Here is a 17,924-nt window from a genome sequence, read left to right as displayed (position 1 = left end):
AATTCTTTGACATGTCCTTAAAAAAATGCATTATATCTGTCTGCAGCTTTGACCCACAGCCAAAGAGAGGGGGGTTGTTGGTTTGTTTGTTTTTTTGCATATCCGATGACTTCAAGGGATAATGTTCTTTAAAAAATATTCTTTTTAATAAGATAAAGTGGAGAAAATTGAAAGACATCATTCATGCTTTGATGTCCTAAAGCATGAAATCTCAGTAGCTTACTAGGACAAAACTCTCTCTCTCCTCAGCTGTAAGCAAGAGGCATGGCTTAGAAAACCTTAAGATCAAATAAAATAGGGCAAGTCTTGAGGTTCAATAGCAGTGCAGTGCATGAGCATGCAGGGGATCGGAGGTCTGGTCTACACTGAAAAGTTACATTGGCATAACTATGTCTCTCAGGGGTTTGAAAATCCACACCCCTAAGAAATGTAGCTTTGACAAGCTAACCCCAGTGCTAGGTCGATGGCAGAATTCTTCCACCAACCTAGCTACTGGATCTTGGGGAGAAGGATTATCTACAGTGGCAGTAGAACCCTTCCAGTCGCTGTAGTGAGCCTCTACACTGAAGTGCTGAAGCGGTTTAAGTATACACATCCCCTCAATTTAGGTTCTGAGACTAATATTTCTCCCTCACGCTGACATGGCCTGGGAGTGCTGTAGGGCAAACACTCCCAGTGGCTGAGAGGAGAAAAAATCTGGGTGGGGACGCATGGATTACAGTTGTAAGAATGGTTCAGGCACTAGTCTAGGACTTGGGAGACCTGGATACCTTGCATCCACCACAGACTTTCTGTGTGACCTTGGGCACTTCCTGTGTGACCTCTTTGTGCATCAGTTACCGATCTTTAAAAGGGGCACTCCTCTGTCTTACAGAGGATAAATACATTAAAGATTGTTAGGCACTCGGGTCAGATTTTTGAAGGTAGTTAGGTGCCTTAAGATGCAGGAAGGCACCTACTGGGATTTTTCTATAGACTTAGGTGGTTCTGGCTTCACTGAGTTTTTTGTAAATTGCTCAGATGATAGTGATTATGATATGGATAAATAAAGGGACCCTAAGGGATTTCCACTTTATGGCACAGTTTTTTAAAGATAGATTTAAAGACCCGATTTCTGCAGTGGGAAAAGTGGCATTTGTGAAATGGTGGTAGGACATGGTTAACCTCTGACTGAGGTTTGTTAATATTCTCTGTATTAATGTCCGTGGAAAAATAGCCCTGAAGGGACCTGGCCTTTGGATTTGAATAACTGAGAAGCTTGCAGTTAGAATTTATGAAGTTCCTTTATTGTGAGGTACAAGATCTTGGGCCTGATCTTTGAATAACCCCTGCTATTTTAGTGTTAAGATTATTACATGCAGTCTGCTCTAGTATGTGTTAAAATACAAGTGGCACACATCCTCAGGGCTGGACTGCCTGGGCAGGTGCACAGTTTGCTGCTGGCATCATCAGATTTTTAGCTAAATTCCCAAGCCTTTTAACTGTGTTTGAACTTGAGCATCTTCCTTCAGAAACAGAATGATTAAGATGTTGGCTGTGCTGTATTCAGGACTATTCTTTACATTGGTGTGTTATTTAACAAGAAGGATGTGCTAACTAGCCAAAACATTTCCCATGCTCTCCTCAAACACAATACAGGAGGAATACAGGGGATGAGGATGGCTCTTTTCACTCCATTTTCCATTATACCCACGCACAAGGGTCAAGGATAGGCTGGCCTTAATCAGGGATGGGGCTCCCATATTTAGCAATGAGCTGGATGAACTATAGAGTAAATCATTTTTATTCAGCATTAGCTACCGGAATAGAGCTGAGAGAACTTCATCCATTGCAGTTGGAGATCTGGGAACAGATTATAGACTGGGTGAGCGTCCATGTGGGAGCCTCGTTTTTGTGCACTTTTCAGCACGGTAGAATTGTTCCTCAGTAGATTTGAAAGCAAGCTCTCTCTTTTTTTAAATTAAAAAAAGACTTCTAGTTAACAAAGCAGCTGATTGGAGGAATAGTTAATTGATTATATTGTTGCTATCTCTTATGGAAGGTGTAGGTGCTAATTAGTACCAGTAATTGCTGGAGGATAGGCTGATGCCCATCAAGACTTCAAGGGATATATCTCGTGCTCACTAAGCAATAAATCTATATTGGATGACCTGTCTCTGTCTGAGTATTTGTGAAGTCCAAAACGGCGCCTGCACATTTGTGTCAAGTTAATAGGCTCAGTTAATGCATCATCGTAAGGACAGGTGGCCCTGCTCAAGCTGGCATCATTATTAATATTAAAAAATGTACAGAAACCAGGACTGTATCCTTTGAGCAGAGAGGTGGGGAGAGATCAAGAGAGAACCTTATTGAAGTGTACAAAAACCCTGAAGGGAACAGAGAGCATAGATGCTACAAGCTTGTTTGAACTAGTGCCACGCATTCAAATAAGGGGCCACGCAGCTGAAGTTTAAAAATGTCACCAAAGGAATTTAGGCATTATTTCTTTACAATCAGTGGAGTAGTTACTTGCTGAAAGCAGCAATAGGCCGGACCGTATAAGAAGTTTTAAAATTAATATCCTACGTTATCCCAGAAAATAATGCAGTCTGGTAGTAGCTTTCCTATCCCGAAGTATATGCTAGAGTTTAGCTGTTCTGATGTAGATAGCCATCCTTTCATTTCAAGGTCTTTTCTTCATTTCTTCCCTTCACTGTACACCAGAAAAGGTTCAAAACCGAAGGCTTTTATCCAGATTAGAACAGCCATCAGGAAAATAAATAAATAAATAAATAAATAAAAAGCTAGTGGTGTGCAAACTGTTCAGGGAAAAAGCTAGTAAGAATCATATGCCTTAGATGAATATTGCTGTAGTTACCATGGTTCTCATCCCAACATTTCAAAGTCTTCATACTTGCGCTCTGTTCTTTTGTGTTTATACTTAGGTTTCATTCCACGATAGCATCAATTAACTTGTTTGGTAAGCACAGTGGATTTTCCAACATTACATAAGTAATTATTAAATATATTATATATTGCATCCTATTTATCAGTCTAAAGAGGGGTGGAATGGGGAGACAAAAGCTCAATGAAATGATGAGATGGATCCCTGAAGCAATGATAGAGAAGCCACTTACAAGATAATGGGTTAATAGCTATGACAGAATGTGCCATATCTCTATCAAGTTCAGTGCCTTTGTAGATACAGCTGGGGAAATTGTACAAGATGTTGCTTGCTCACCCACGAAAAAAGAGGGAAATGAAAACTGGAGATAAAAGCTGCATGAATTCGGCTGAGGAAGGAGTGGGTTTACAGAATGCAGCAATAGCTAATGTGTTAGATTTCAGGAAGCTACATTTTGGAGAATGAAGAAGTTTAGCTAGTAGGGTGCAATGAATGGAAAGACCAGTCAACAGCCTGTGTGGCTTAAAGAGGAGCTGTTCAGAAACCTGAATAAAAATTGTATTGGAAATAGACACGGTGGTAGTGAAACAGGAATATACAGTCAGGTAAGACTCACAGGGTAAAGATAAGAGCAGCTTCAAGGGAGAGTTAATGTCAGCAAACAGGGGGACAAGAAGCTTTTCTAGAAATACAGTGTAGCAGGAAAAAATAAGTTCTAGGAGGAGAGTAGCTCCGTTAATAAATGGAGGAGAAAGGTGAAAATAATGATCACCCAGATGGCTGAGACACTGGAATCTTTTAAAAATGTATGTAGACCAAGAAAAAGATCAAGAAGGGGTGAAATCATGGCTCCATTTGAATTCAGTGGCAAAACTCCCATTGACTTCACTGGGGCCAGGATTCTACCCAAGAGGTTTGAACAAGTAGAAAGTATTATTAAGTATTAATATTTTAATTATTTTATTATTAATAAATATTTGTAATGAATATTTATTTGATGAATAAATATTATTAATATCTTAATTATTTTTCAAGGCCAAAAGTATGCTAGGAAGATGAGATACCATAATTCTTGACAAAGCTTAGGAAAGGGGAAAGTTGAAACATTAGAACCCTATGCAGATCAAGAAGTCTGGATGATATGCATTCATAGGGCATGAGAGATTGAATTCAGTTTTTCAGTGGGCCATCTGTACAAGAGGCTTGTCTAGACTAGAACTTAAAGGTGTAATGTTAGATTGAGTTACCTACCTTGATCTAATTCACATCTTCTAAAACTCCAGCCAAGACCAAGCAATTGTACTTGCACACATTTAAACTGATCAAGATAAAGTCTAGGGAAGAGCTAAACATGTTAGACCTACATTGGTGCTGAGTGGTGGTTTCAATTGAGTTAAACTAGCTTAATTTAGCTAACTTGATTTAAAAATACACTTTTCCCGCCTAGCTTAGACAAAACCCTAACTGATCATGCATAGGACTTTATGCTGGCCATCTGCAGAGGAGTTAACTTCATTTTAAGGGAATTATTTATTAAAGCTACTGTATCACAAAAACAAAAAACAAACCAAAAAATCCCCCTCCATACACACATGAAAAACCATTAAAAAGTGGGTAATTATTGGAAGATGAAAGAAAAGCAAATGTGCTATCCATTTTTTAAAAAAAGGAAAGTAGTGTGTTCCTGGCAGTTACCTTTGAAAAGTAACTTCAATCATGAGTAAAATAAGAGGTCAAATCACTGAATTTATAGAGGCTAATGGAACTAAGTGCAAGAAGCAGCAAGGGTTTATGAAGAATAAATCTTGCTAAGAAAGTATATTTCTTTTAAAAACAATCTCACAATTTGTAGCAAAACAGAATATAATTGTAACATATTTTGTATGGTTTTAAAGTACTTGATGTTGTTTCAGCAAATCAGCTTGAGAAGTCCATTTAGCTAGTATAGCAATATGAGATCTGGTTAAGAGACTGTAAGCAAAAGCAGTTAGCAAAGTATTGCACTGAGAAGAGGTATCTGTGGGGTAGACAGGGAGAGATGTCAGATTCAGTCTTTTTTAACCTCTTCATTAATGGGCTGGAAAAGGAAATAATCTACAAGTTAATGACTGCTTCAGACTGACAAGACTTGCAAAAAAGAGATCAGAGATATTATTTTGAACGTTTTATTAAGATAAACTTAGTCTTGTCTATACTTGAAATGCTACAGGAGCACAACAGTAGTGCTTCAGTGTAGACGCTGCCTACTTCAAAAGGAGCAATTCTCCTGTCGACACAGGTAATCCACCTCCCTGAGAGGTGGTAGCTAGGGTCAACAGAAAATTCTTCTGTTGACCTAGTGCTGTCTACACTGGGGGTTAAATTAGTATAGTTACATTTCTCAGTGGTGTGGATTTTTCATACCCCTCAGAGACATATCTATACTGATATAAAATTCTAGTGTAGAACAGGCCTTACAATAAAACATTAACATTCTACATTGTACATAACTTGTTCAGGTTCAGATTACCATTCAAAGAACTTGGCTAAAGATTCTGGCTTGCTGGTTGGGGAGCGTCTTCTGAGTGTGCTAAAAAGGGTGACCAAATTTCCAAATACTAATCCTCTTTTTGGTGCTTCTCTTGTTGTACATCTTGGTGTGATTTTTTTTCCATTACAAGGACAGTCCATATTTTACTATACCATAATCCCATAGGAGAAGTCTCATTTTTCTAATAGTAGCAAGATTTTGTATTGTACGTTAACAATAAAAACTAATTTCTCATTTTGTTAAAAATGTAGATCCTTTACTGGAGCGTAAAGTAAGCAGATCAGGGAATCTTTAGAAAGTTGGCCCTGTGTCATAAAATTAATTTCTTTAGTAATTTCCTTCCCGAACCTTCTAATTCCTATACCCAGCCACCAGATGTGCAACTATGTTTCCCTTTCCCCACAACCTGTCCAACAGATCTCCTCCCCACTAGCAAAAATGTGAAATGATAAGAAACATGAGCAATGGAAAAGATAATCTTCCATTGGAAGAATGGAAAAGCAATGGAAAAGAATTCTTCCATTGACCTAGCAGTGTCTACGCTGGGGTTTAGGTTGGTTTAATTATAATGCACATGGTGTAAAATTTTTCACAGCACTTCAGCGGTGTAGTTAAACCAGCCTAACTCTGTGATGTAGTCTGGACACTAAGTGTGATAGAAGGAAGAAAATCAGACGTGTTTGTAATGAGGTATGCCAATGAGAAAAGTATATTCAGCTTTAGGTTGCATGTGAGCAGCATCATGGCAGGGAAGAGGGCAGTGTGAGCCACATCACAGGGACATTTAGTAGCCAGACTGGAGAAAATATTACAATATATACTGTGAGGAATAATTTTGCATTGGCAGGTGAATGGTCTTTTTCCATCTCTAAGCTCCATCTTTCTCTGAAACAATGAAAATTGATAGTTTGAGCTGGATTTGCTATGGTGTGTAAAGCTAAACAAAATGTAAACCAGACTGAATAATGAATAATTCAGATAATTAATTAATGATACAAGAATGAAGAGGAGGAGGAGGAAGAACAAAGTTTGAGGCTTTGCACTTGCAGGTTTCCAGCTATCCTGACTGAATTTTTCACAGAAAGCTTATTCATATGTGATCTGTGCTCTCTTTGGTTGTCTCTGAACTGACAAGCATTGTAACGTGACATCTGAAGGATTTTGGAATATGGAGAATGAAAAGGGAAAAGAAACACTTAACTTTTGACAAAAATAGAGATCAAAAGCAGCATAACAATATTGTGTGTTTTTTATTCATTGGCTTGCAATGCAAATCCCCTTTTATGGATTGCAAAGATCTTTGTGAAACAGGTGCTTCATTAAGTAAGGCTTATGTTAGCGAAGGTTTGATTTTTTTTTTTTTGTGGGAGAGAGGGATAAGGATAAAATGAAATAATAGGTCAGAGTGATTGTTGGTGCAGGTTGAACTTCAAAGAACTCAAAGGAATTATTTTTAGTTGCAGATGGTTGGAGAGAGAGAACAGAATCAAGATCCTCTTGTTCTCTACTGAGGGGCCTTGTGCTAATGAACACGCTGGTTTCGTAGAGCCAAGAAACAATCATTAACACTCCATGTACTTGGTACTTCCACAGCCCCTTTTATCAAGGGTTGCAAACGTATTGGGGCAATAGGAATGATCTGTAGAGTAGCACAAAGACCTTGTGCTTCAGGTATATTCTTTGATAAGAATATGAACAAAACAAGAAGTAACATACCACCTAATCTGAGGAACCATGGGGGCAGGTATTGACAAATTCTAACCTAGATTTTATCTAGAAGGGGATAAGGTTATTCTTGGAGACCTAATTTAGATCTGGTCATATTGTTCATTAAAAATAAATCATCTGATGAATTGAGATCTTTTTTTCTGTGTGAATTTTGTAAACTATTCTTGATTTTTGTGAATGCATTCATTATTTGCATGTATTTGGCAAATAGTTCATGCAAACAAATTTCAGCCTACAGGATGTTTGTGAACTGTTTGCTTTGTTTCTTATGGCATGTAACTGGTTGCTTCAGTCCCTTGGTAATGTTTTCACTCCCTGAATAGAAGACAGGGAACTTTTAGAATTTATCATTATTGTTACAGGATTTACATTTTGGTAGTGCCCTATCCAGTGGAATATGCAGTCCATGCCCCTGTAAGAATGTAAATCTAAAAGAAGAGTAACAAATAGCATTTTAGAAATGATGAGTATCAAAGAGGGACAACTCTTGTTTGAGCATGAATATTCTTGCTTGTATATAAATATGGGAATTCATAACTCATTTCCCAAACTGTTATGTGAGCTAAAATCTGCCTGGGGTAGCAGGGTGTTCTATTTGATCAACTATTTGGAATTCACATGAAGTTTTGTGAACATCTGTTAGCATGATTTGATCAGCCTTAGTTTAATAGATTTCCTATGTCAGTGTGAATTTCCCTCCCTTGAGCTGACCGCCAATGGAGGTGGACTATGTTCATTGCAGAATTGAGTTTACAAACAAGGGAGGCTTAAACTTAGTCTCCGCCTCTCTTTTCTACATCTGGTCCTCCACTGGCATTTATGAGAGTGAGTGCTACCTAAGAGGAAGTAGCCACTGTGTTAGGGCATTGTTTTTCTGTGCAATGGTTTCTCAATTGAAGTTTAATAGTAAAAGGTTTGGGTTGATGCCCAGACTCTGTGGAATTTCACTATAGATTAGGCTATAATTATATTTATTGATAACATTTTGAGATGTGTAGGAGGGAGTTTGAAGGCAGAGATTGTAGGTTATTGAAACTTTAGAGCAAACTGTAATTTTATATTGTAATCAAATCAACTGGTTCATCTGTAGGTAGACTCAGAACTTCTCAGCTAAGTGTAGCAATACAGGGCATAAGAAGATTCTCCTTTAATTCATCTGAAAGATGCTTGTACTATTGGAGCAGGAGGTTCTGATTTTTATCCTCTAGATCACTTACAGATTAGTTACAGTATGTTTAAATGTTTATTTCTCTATATGTTACGCTGCTTGCTAGAAAATGTTACCTTCACTATTGCCCCATCACATGCTTCTCATGCTACAGTACCTTTGAAGTACCAACCAATGTATACATTACTATACTGTATACCTTTGAGGTACTAATCAATGTATACATTATATAATAATGAATCCAAATACAGTTTTTGATCTAATCCTTAAACAGACCATGCATGGAATTCCCATCAAAGCATACCTTTAAAGAGTATGCTTCATTATCATTATTTATAATTTGTTTATAGAATCAGGGAAATTAGGGCTGGAAGGGACCTCAAGAGGTCATCTAGATCAGCCCTCTGCACTGAGGCAGGTCCAAGTATACCTAGACCATCCTCAAAAGGTGTTTGTCTAACCTATTCTTAAAAATTTCCTATGTCAGGGATTCCACCACTTCCCTTAGAAGCCTGTTCCAGTGCTTAACTATCTTTATAGTTAGAAAGTTTTCCGAATATCTAACCTAAATTGCCTTTGCTCCATATTAAGCTCATTACTTCTTGTCCGACCTCCAGCCCCCGCCTTCAGGGCTATGGAGTGCCTCTTAGCAGTAGGCTGGAGAAGCTGAGCATGGGATAGGATGATATGCTGCTTGTGCATCTTCCACCTGCTCCCCAAGTAGCTATGTACTGGCCTCCAGAGGGTACGTTAGCCTTTGGACTGGAGTAGCATCCACAAAGTGGTTCTGTAGCTGCTCTTCAGGCTGTGTGTATGTGGCAGAATAGAGGAACCGAATCCTTGCACGTTTGCTCTAAGCCTTGACCTGTCACTCCGCTGGGCTCAGGATTTCCCTAGAGTGCTTTCAGGATTGGGCCCTTAGTAACGTTGACGATGTTTTCTGATTAAAATGCCATATGTTACCATACCAGAAACACACTTTGTTAGAATTTTAGACTGACTAAAGAAATTCTGTTGCTCCACACGAATTCTACCATCACAATTCTCCCATTTTTATCCTTTTATCATAATTCAGGAACCATCATTTTCAAAATGGAAAAAAAAAACCTGTAATAAAAACATTTCGGAGGAGTGTTTTGTTGTAGGATGATGATGCAAAGTCATGTAAGAATGAATATATGGCATTTGCTTTCTTTGCTTTACTTTTATGGTTGCTATGGGAGAATGTAGGAAATGTTTGTAAAACATGTACAATTTAATTTTCTAGTGCGTGACTATGAAACTGATAGCTGTGAGAGTACTGAGGTGCATTCCCTCCGTCTCATGTTTGATTTCTTCTAAAGAGAATTTGCTACCATGTTACATTCTCAGAGTCTGGTATCAGCTGTATATCCACATATGCAAGCCCAGTCCTGCGGTTTATATACATACAAACCTTCCACGGCAGCAGCATCCCCTACACAGTGCATCATAGATTGCACAATTGGTCTAGCATATCTAGGTAATTCATCACAGATCTTCTGTCGCATGTGCAACATTGCAGTTCAGTTACTGGAGCAATTGGTACTAAAAGCAAAATACTTTTCTCTGGAAAAATACATGGTAAAACAGTCATTTAAATTTACTGTTGCCTTTTGCAAATGCATATTGCCAAACAAAATTCAGTGTTAAAAATGTATATGGATGTTAAAAACATCCAAAGATAAATTAAATAGAATTTTTTTTAAATTAGTGCTATAAACTGTGATGCTGCCGGTCATAAGGCAAACCCTAATAGATGGGGATTAGGAAGAAACTTGCCTTATGAACAAGATAGTCCATGTCAACTTTGCACTTCCTCAGAAGCACTTGGTCCTGACCGCTGTCACAGACAGACTGCTGACCTGCTGGTTTGATGTGGTATGGCAATTCCTGTGTTGCTAGATGTATCTGTATATACTAGCATTTCTACTTATTAAAGGTCATAAAGCCTTGATGTTTTGAATTGCATTGTCTATTCCATTTGCCTTTCAGTTGAGTGTGTTCTGCATGAAGGTTGAGAGGCAGCTGTCACTGAATGCCCTTGTCTGTTCAAACCCGTGTCAAACTGACAAGCCCGAGTTCTCCTGCAGCTGAGTTACACAGCAATCTACATTTTGATTTGTTTATTTGTGATACGAAATCGTAGGTGCCCTGGCCAAGGGAGTCATGATGCTTTTTGAATTGGATGCACTTTGTATTGCTAAACTGACGATCTTGTGAAATCATTTGGGAGGGAAAAAAAAATCAATGCTGGATTTTTTCAGGATGAAAAGGCAAGCTAGTCACACAATTAAGCACTAGAACACAGTTTCTACACTCTTCCTGTCATGTTCTCCTTGATTCTCTGCCATGGCTATTCATCAGAAATAATTAAACTCTCTCCCATGAACAACAATTACTTGCTTAAAATATCATGAGTAAAAAGGATGCATTTATAATTACCTACCCTTTTTGAAGGTGAAAATGGACATTACCCTTTGTAAAGTAGAAATTGGAGTTCCTGAATATACCAGAGATTTGCACCAAATACTGCTCTGAATACACTGGTTTTCGGAATCAGACCAATACACCTAATGTTCTGCAGCCAGTCCTCTGGTTTATGTTGACTTTGAAGAACCACTTGAAAGGTTTCAGTTTGAGTTTCGACCCAAGGCTGAACTACTATACATACCGTAAGAAATTTGCAGTCAAGAAAATCTGCATTTGACATGACATTTTTAAGCAGCCAGAATTAAATAAAATCAACATTTAATGGTCCAACGAGCTCCTTAGCCAGCTCTTTTAAATCTCTTGATACAAGTTATCTGGTCCTGCTGATTTAAAAAAGTCTAACTTTTGTAGCTGCTGTTTAACATCCTCCTAAAATACTATTGGAATGGAAAGAGCGTTATTGTATGGTATGATTACATTATCTGGTATTTTTCCCAAATATAGAACATAAATATTTATTGAGCACTTCTGCCTTTTCTGCTTTTTTATTGATAATTCTACCTTTTCCATCTAGTAATGGACCAATACCATTGTTAGGACTCTTTTTGTGCCTAATGTACTTTTAAAAAAGTCCTTATTGTCCTTAAATCTGTTGGCTATAGATTTCTACTTGTGTTCATTTGCTTCCCTTAACAATTTTCTACAATTCTTAGCCTCTGATTTATATTAATTACTATCAACTTCCCATTGCTTCCAGTTGTAATATATTATTTTTACAGCTGCTTTCACTTCTCTTAAACCATCTCTCTCTCTCTCTTTTTTTTTTAAACCAGTACAGACTTCTTCCTCTGTTGTGAGATTGTGGCTTTGTGGGGATCTGGTAAAGTGTTTTTAAACAATTCCCAATTATCATTCACATTTTTCTGATTAAATTCTTCCTCCCAACTGATTTGGCCAATTGTTTTCAGCCTTGTGAATTGGCCCTTTTAAAGCACAAAGTATTTATGTTATCGTTACCGGTGTGGACTTTATTCTGTTTGCACATTATAAAGGTGATCAAGTCATGATCACTTGTACCTAAACTACTGTTAATTTTTAGGTCTGTGATTAGTTCCTCTTTATCTATCAAGATGTGGTCTAATATAGAATTATTTCATATAGTAGCTAATATTAAAAAAATCTTGACAGTTCCTCAAAGAAGCCAAAGCTCTGGAGTGTTTGCGTGGAGTTACTCAGGAAGAAGCAAAAGAGGAGGGTCTCTGTGGAGGGCTTTGGGAGTAACTGGGCGTGGGAGACTAGCTGATTGAGGTTGAAGCAGGAATGGAGGCTCACTGGTCTGGACCTGGTGGTTGCTGGGAGAGAAGCAACGGTCTGGAAATGAGCCAAAGTCCTCTGCAGTTAATGAGTCTTTCTGTTGACTTCAGTGGGCCAAGAAGTGGAGGAGTCAAACTCTTTCTACTGTAGAGAAGCAGATGCCTGAGGCTGGTGGAACTAATGGTGTGACTAGACTGATTGAGACTGGCCTGGGCTGTTGAGTTCCCTCCACTCCCGGAAAAGAATTAGAGGCATAAGCCTTCTAACTCCCTTCCATTAAAACAGCTAGTGGTGCTGAAGATGGATCTGACTTGTTGGGTAGTTTCCTGGAAAGAATGAGGAGCCAAGGAGCAGAGCGTCTTGAACTTCTAGCTCTTTTCTTGGATTTACAGATTCTAAGGCCGGAAGGGACCACTGTGATCATCTAGTCTGATCTCCTGTATTACACAGGTTACAGAACGTTCCCAAAATAATTCCTAGAGCAGATCTTTTAGAAAAACATCTGATTCTGTTTTATAAATCGTCAGTGATTGAGAATCCACCACGATCCTGCTGGGACAGGGCTGCAGATAATGAGGAGCAAATCTGCAGATAATGAGAGAAGAGCTCCATTTTAAAACCTTACACCGTCCCAGCTAAACTGGAACTTCGGAGTAAGTCAGTTAACTTCAGTGGACCGACCCCTGATTTATCCTGGTACAAATCAGATCAGAATCAGGTCCTTTGCATTGATTCCTGATGCAAAGTAAAGTGAATAAAGGCTGTCCCAAACTCTTGAGTTGTGTTAAAGTACTGCATTGCAGAAATGGGCTACAATTAATCCAAAGGGTGTTTCCCTCTTGTTTATAATGGTATAATGAAAAGCTGTTGTTTAATGAGGTGGCTGATTTAATTTTGGTTTGATTTCTGTATTCCTGCCTATATGTTCCAAGGTTTACAAAGACATTTGGGACAGAGACTTAAACGTCAAGCCGGGCTCAAGCTAACCAAGATGGGATAGCACAGTTAGCAGGCTAACAAAGAGAGCAGTCTGTCAACTTGTCTTTATTTCAGTGCTCAGAATCGACACCATTCCTTCACCAAAGCACGTACAGTACATCTTTCCTATGTATGGACCTGATCCTGAGTGATATTCAGCACTTACAACTCCTACTGATTTATCAAGGTCAAGCCCTCCATTCATGCTTTACCCAATGAATGCTTTTTTCAGCTTCAGATGCAGTGGCTCTGTTCTTAGATGATGGCACTGTACTTTCGAATTAACTCCCTTGTACTCCTGCATGAGCACACAGCCATAGATTTCATTGACTCATAGAGTGTAAGACTAGAAGGACATTAGATCATCTAGCCTGACCGCCTGTATATCCCAGAGGGGTGCGGTGAGCGAGAGGAGGGACGGGGCCCACACTCTTTGCCCCCTGAGCAGAGCTGGACATTGGACCCTGTCACCCCTCCATCCTAATAGTGGGGTAACGTGTTTGGACCCAAAGTCGGGATGGATTGCCCGGAGCGATAATAGGGGATCTTACTCCCCTGTGCAAGATACAGTCCAGGTCATGATCTAACTTGAATTCATTTACTCTGGTGTTTTTCCAAACTGTAATTTTTAAATTCTGAATTCTAATACTTTGTTTAACAACTGAGATTACAGGTGTTATAACTAGGGTCAGTAGATTTGCTTTATTCAGTAAGATTTAAACCTTCTAGATATCTCATTTTGTACATCAGTGAATGTCAACAATGGTGTCAGTTTTAGCTACACGTGCAATAATCGTAAAGCTCAAGTAAAACGAACATGCCTCTGACAAAGCCACCAACAATGCAGCATGCCTTCAACGACTGTACAGTGCTTACATGCTAAGAAAAAGAACTTGCGGCTACGTATAACACTAGTTTGTTCACTACTTAACATGGCCTTTGTGATAAGCAATGCTATAGTTAAGATAGGGACAATATTTCTTCCCAAATCCTTGTTTTCAGTTGCCTTAAACACGTGGAGATGAAGGGGGAAGTAGAATGCTCCATGGGTGCAGAAAATCCAGTCAGCCCCTCTGGCCCCTTTCCATCACCTATATGGGATTTTATAGCAGCTAGATACTTGTAATTATGGATCCACTGGCTGCAATTCTGTCCCTCTTTCTGCTCACCCAAATTTTAATGCTGTCGAAGGCATTTAGTCCAGCATGATCTACTACTAGGTTCCCCATGCATCCTGCTGCACAGCTTTTTCGTCCGCTGAGGCTGGACCATGGACAATTCACTGTATTAGCAACCATCTACATTCCTGTCCCTGCTGGGTGCATAGTGCAAAACAAGTTGCATTAAAGTCAACGGTTTAATGAGAGGTTCTCCTTTTGGTCTGTGTGTTTAATGCTCATTGGTATCAGAATTCTGTGTGCCTGCTGAGTGGAGAATGGACCCCCTCGTGTTGAAAGAAGCATGAATTAGGCAAATAAAGAGTTTGGGATATGTTTAGTTTTGAGGTTCACGATCAGATTGATTTGGTATGCACGTTAGGCTGTTTCTGGAGCCACATGGGTATCCTTAATCCTGGCACTGGGTAGTTTTATTAGAAAAATAAATAAAAGGAGTATATAAAGAGGTAACTTTTGTATCCATTTTTTCTTTGTTCAACTCTGAGCCTCAGCTAATATAGAATGTCATTACTTTTAAGCAGGCACCTCCTTCCAGGGATCAGAACTGGCTGGAAATCTGTCTATTCCATGCCTGTCAGTCAGATTCCTTACAGGGCTTTTATTACTGCGGTCACCTGCAGGCAGCCTCGGAATAAGAAAATAATTACATTTTTTATTGCATGCAGTTTCTCCATGGCTCCATTTGATTCCATTCAAATCTCCCTGTTGAATAACTGATAGGATATCAAAGGGCAGTTTTTGAAATATGTGCACACAATTGTTAAGCTATCTTTCTTAGTTGGAAATCACTATTATCGTATAGACGGGAGAGTAATTTTCTTTCTTGACCATGTTGTCTTCCACAATAGGAGACAGTGATTGCCAAGTCTGCATGAAACCTTGTTCACAGTCAGTAGAGATAAGCATTCATTTAAGTTCAGTAGCTGGTCAAAAATCTTGCTGGTTAATAAAGATCTACATGCAGGTCTAATAGTAAAAGTAGGGCTTGTAGTAAAATGTCTCTTTTGATAAATCTGTCCCCAAAAGGCCAAAACTAATGACTTCCCGTATGGAAGGCGCTCTGGGAAATACAATGTAGACAGTCATGGTTTGTTTACTACTAGTCTGTGTATCAATCTGATGGCAAATGTAAATAGTTCTCTTTACAGATAGTGGGCCTTGGGAATAGAAAACAGGGATAATTTACTAGTCTTAGTGTATTTGTGAATGTGCATTTCTGTCTGATGGCAAATGTTAAATCAGCCTTGGAGACAGTCACCCACCATAAACTTTCCCCATCCTAATATACGAAGAAATGTATGCATATGCCAATAGAGAAAGCATTGGGAATTAGCTGGTAGCATAACGTGCTGTCCCAACATTGCTCATGGTAACAGCATAATAAAGATTTCAACATTGCCTATGAAAAAGCCATAATAAAGACACATAGTATGGTATTTGATAGACAATAAGTGATTGAAATGTAAAGTAAGCAAAGTATTTGATTTTTTTGCCCACTTACCTGTAACAACATTAGATGAGAAGCAAAGACAGTCACACCTGTATTTTTTCCCAACAGATGACATCTCTTGTGCTTCAGTTTTGCTCATTCCTGTTTTAAAATGAAGGTTTTTGTTCATTAAAAGATAAAACAATTGTATTTTTATTTTAGATCATTCCTTTTTAAACCACCTTATGTTAAAATTGAACAACACGATAAAGAAAATGTGTGAACAAAACAACCGTATTTCTTCTAAGAATTTTTTCACTATTGATACGTAGATATTTTTATTTATATTGAACCTTTTACTTTGCACCAGAAAAAGACAGGATCTGGCCTATCACATAAGAAACCCTTATTAAAGTGAGTTCATGGGACTACCCCTAAGAGTAAAGTGTGGCATCAGGCCCTTGTAAAGTATACATGTGGGGAATGTATCATTGAGCAGGAGTGTAGCCACCTCTTGGGTGAAAAACAGCAACTACTACCTTAGAAGGGTTTGAAACAGAAAAAAATTCCATCTCCTTCTCAAATCTAAGTGTGAATGATTACAATCATCTATTTGCTCCCCTGGTTTCCCATTTCTGTAGATCAGATAGTAAAATGTCTACAGTCCCTGCTAAGCTCCATAATGCATTGATTCATCAAAATCAATTGCTCATTTAAGAATTAGTCATTTGGTTGCCCACTAGATCTGTGCAAATTACGTACTTCCCCCTGAATGTTAATACTTCATCTCTGGGCTCTGGAGCAAATGCCTGTGACTTGCTCCTTAATGATCCAGGACGTTTCCGATTTAGCATTGCCTTGAATTAAAAACTTGAAAGTTATTTTCTTGGGGTTAGGTTTTTGTTTGATCATCTGTGAGCACCATCGAGGATATCTGTGAGAAATGGACTCATTTCATGTTAATAATCATGGGCGGGGAAGGAGACAGAGATTTCCAAAGGCACAACTGTCATTGTAGTTGTTTTATGCAGTGTTTTTGTAGCCTTGTGAGAGCTGTTCTTCAGATCTGGGAAACGTATTCAGAGTGGCACAGCTAAATACAAGATGGAGCAGATCGTTTAGCATAAGTAATTACTACTTATTTCAAGGGACCATTCAAGTTGAGGTGGCCTGTTACCATCCCTCCAGTCATAGAGGTGTGTGGGGGGGGTGGTGGCGGCGGAATCCTGGCCTGAAAAGAAACATGGACTGAATAGAGACACTGGATTTATGATTTATTATAACAATCTGTGTAACCCCTGCCCCCAGCTGCCTTTCCTGACTTTTTCTTTCTCCCCCTGTGACTGGAGGGGTGTAAACAGGCCACTTCAACTTGAATAGTCCCTTAAAATATGTGTTAACTACTTCCTCTAACCAATCTGTTCTACCTTGTATTTAATTGTGACACTCTGAGTACCGTTTCTCAGACCTGTAGAAGAGCTCTGTGTAAACTGGAGAGCTTGTCTCCCACACCAACACAAATCGGTCCAATAAAAGAGATTACCTCACCCACCTTGTATCTCTAATTGTAGTTGTTTGTTATTAATAATTATTTTTAGTACCAATAATGTGTTTAGTATTGTAGAAAGTACATTGTAGAAAGATACAGACAATCTTTGCCTCGAAAGTTTAGGGTGGGGTTTTCTAAAACACAGAAGTGACTTAGGAGCACAAATCCTGTTGATTTTCAATGAGACTTGTGCTCCTGACTCACTTGGCACTTCTGAAAATCCCCATTTAGAATCCAAGAAGTTAGGTGAAAATAAAACAAGATACATTATTATTATTTGTATTTCCGTAGCACCCAGGATCACTAGTTATGGACCAAGACCCCACTGTGTTAGGTGCTGCACAAACACAGAACAAAAAGATGGTCCCTCTGCCCCAAAGAGTTTAAAATCTAAATAGCAGAGAGTGGGGAATAACGTTATAATTGTTGTTGTTCTGAAATATTAACTTTTTACTGGTGATCACTCCATCTTTTGCCATCTGCACCCACAAGCTGTGGGAATGAATCAAAGCAGCATCTTATCACTGGTATCTTGGATTTGCCATGCTGGATCAGATGGTTTATCTATGAGAGGCAGTATGGTTTAATGGATTTGGAGTAGGACTATGAGCCAGGAATTAAGTAAATATAATCCCCACTCAAACTCCCTATGTTGCCCTGGACCAGTATATTGTGCTACAGTTTTTCCCATCTGTAAAATGGGGGAAATGATACT

At 38.8% G+C, this 17,924-nt stretch overlaps 1 protein-coding gene across 4 annotated transcripts in view; it reads left to right on the top strand.

The window, feature by feature from the left end:
• DAB1 (DAB adaptor protein 1) overlaps positions 1-17,924 on the top strand; it is a 623,369-nt gene that overhangs the window by 165,668 nt on the left and 439,777 nt on the right. The gene's annotated exons all lie outside the window — the stretch shown is intronic.

The sequence above is a fragment of the Emydura macquarii genome, unplaced genomic scaffold, assembly GCF_026122565.2.
Source record: "Emydura macquarii macquarii isolate MOO-44397 ecotype Brisbane River unplaced genomic scaffold, CSIRO-AGI_Emac_v2 contig_3506, whole genome shotgun sequence".
Classification (NCBI taxonomy): domain Eukaryota; kingdom Metazoa; phylum Chordata; order Testudines; family Chelidae; genus Emydura; species Emydura macquarii.
This window is presented reverse-complemented; position numbering and strand designations above follow the sequence as displayed.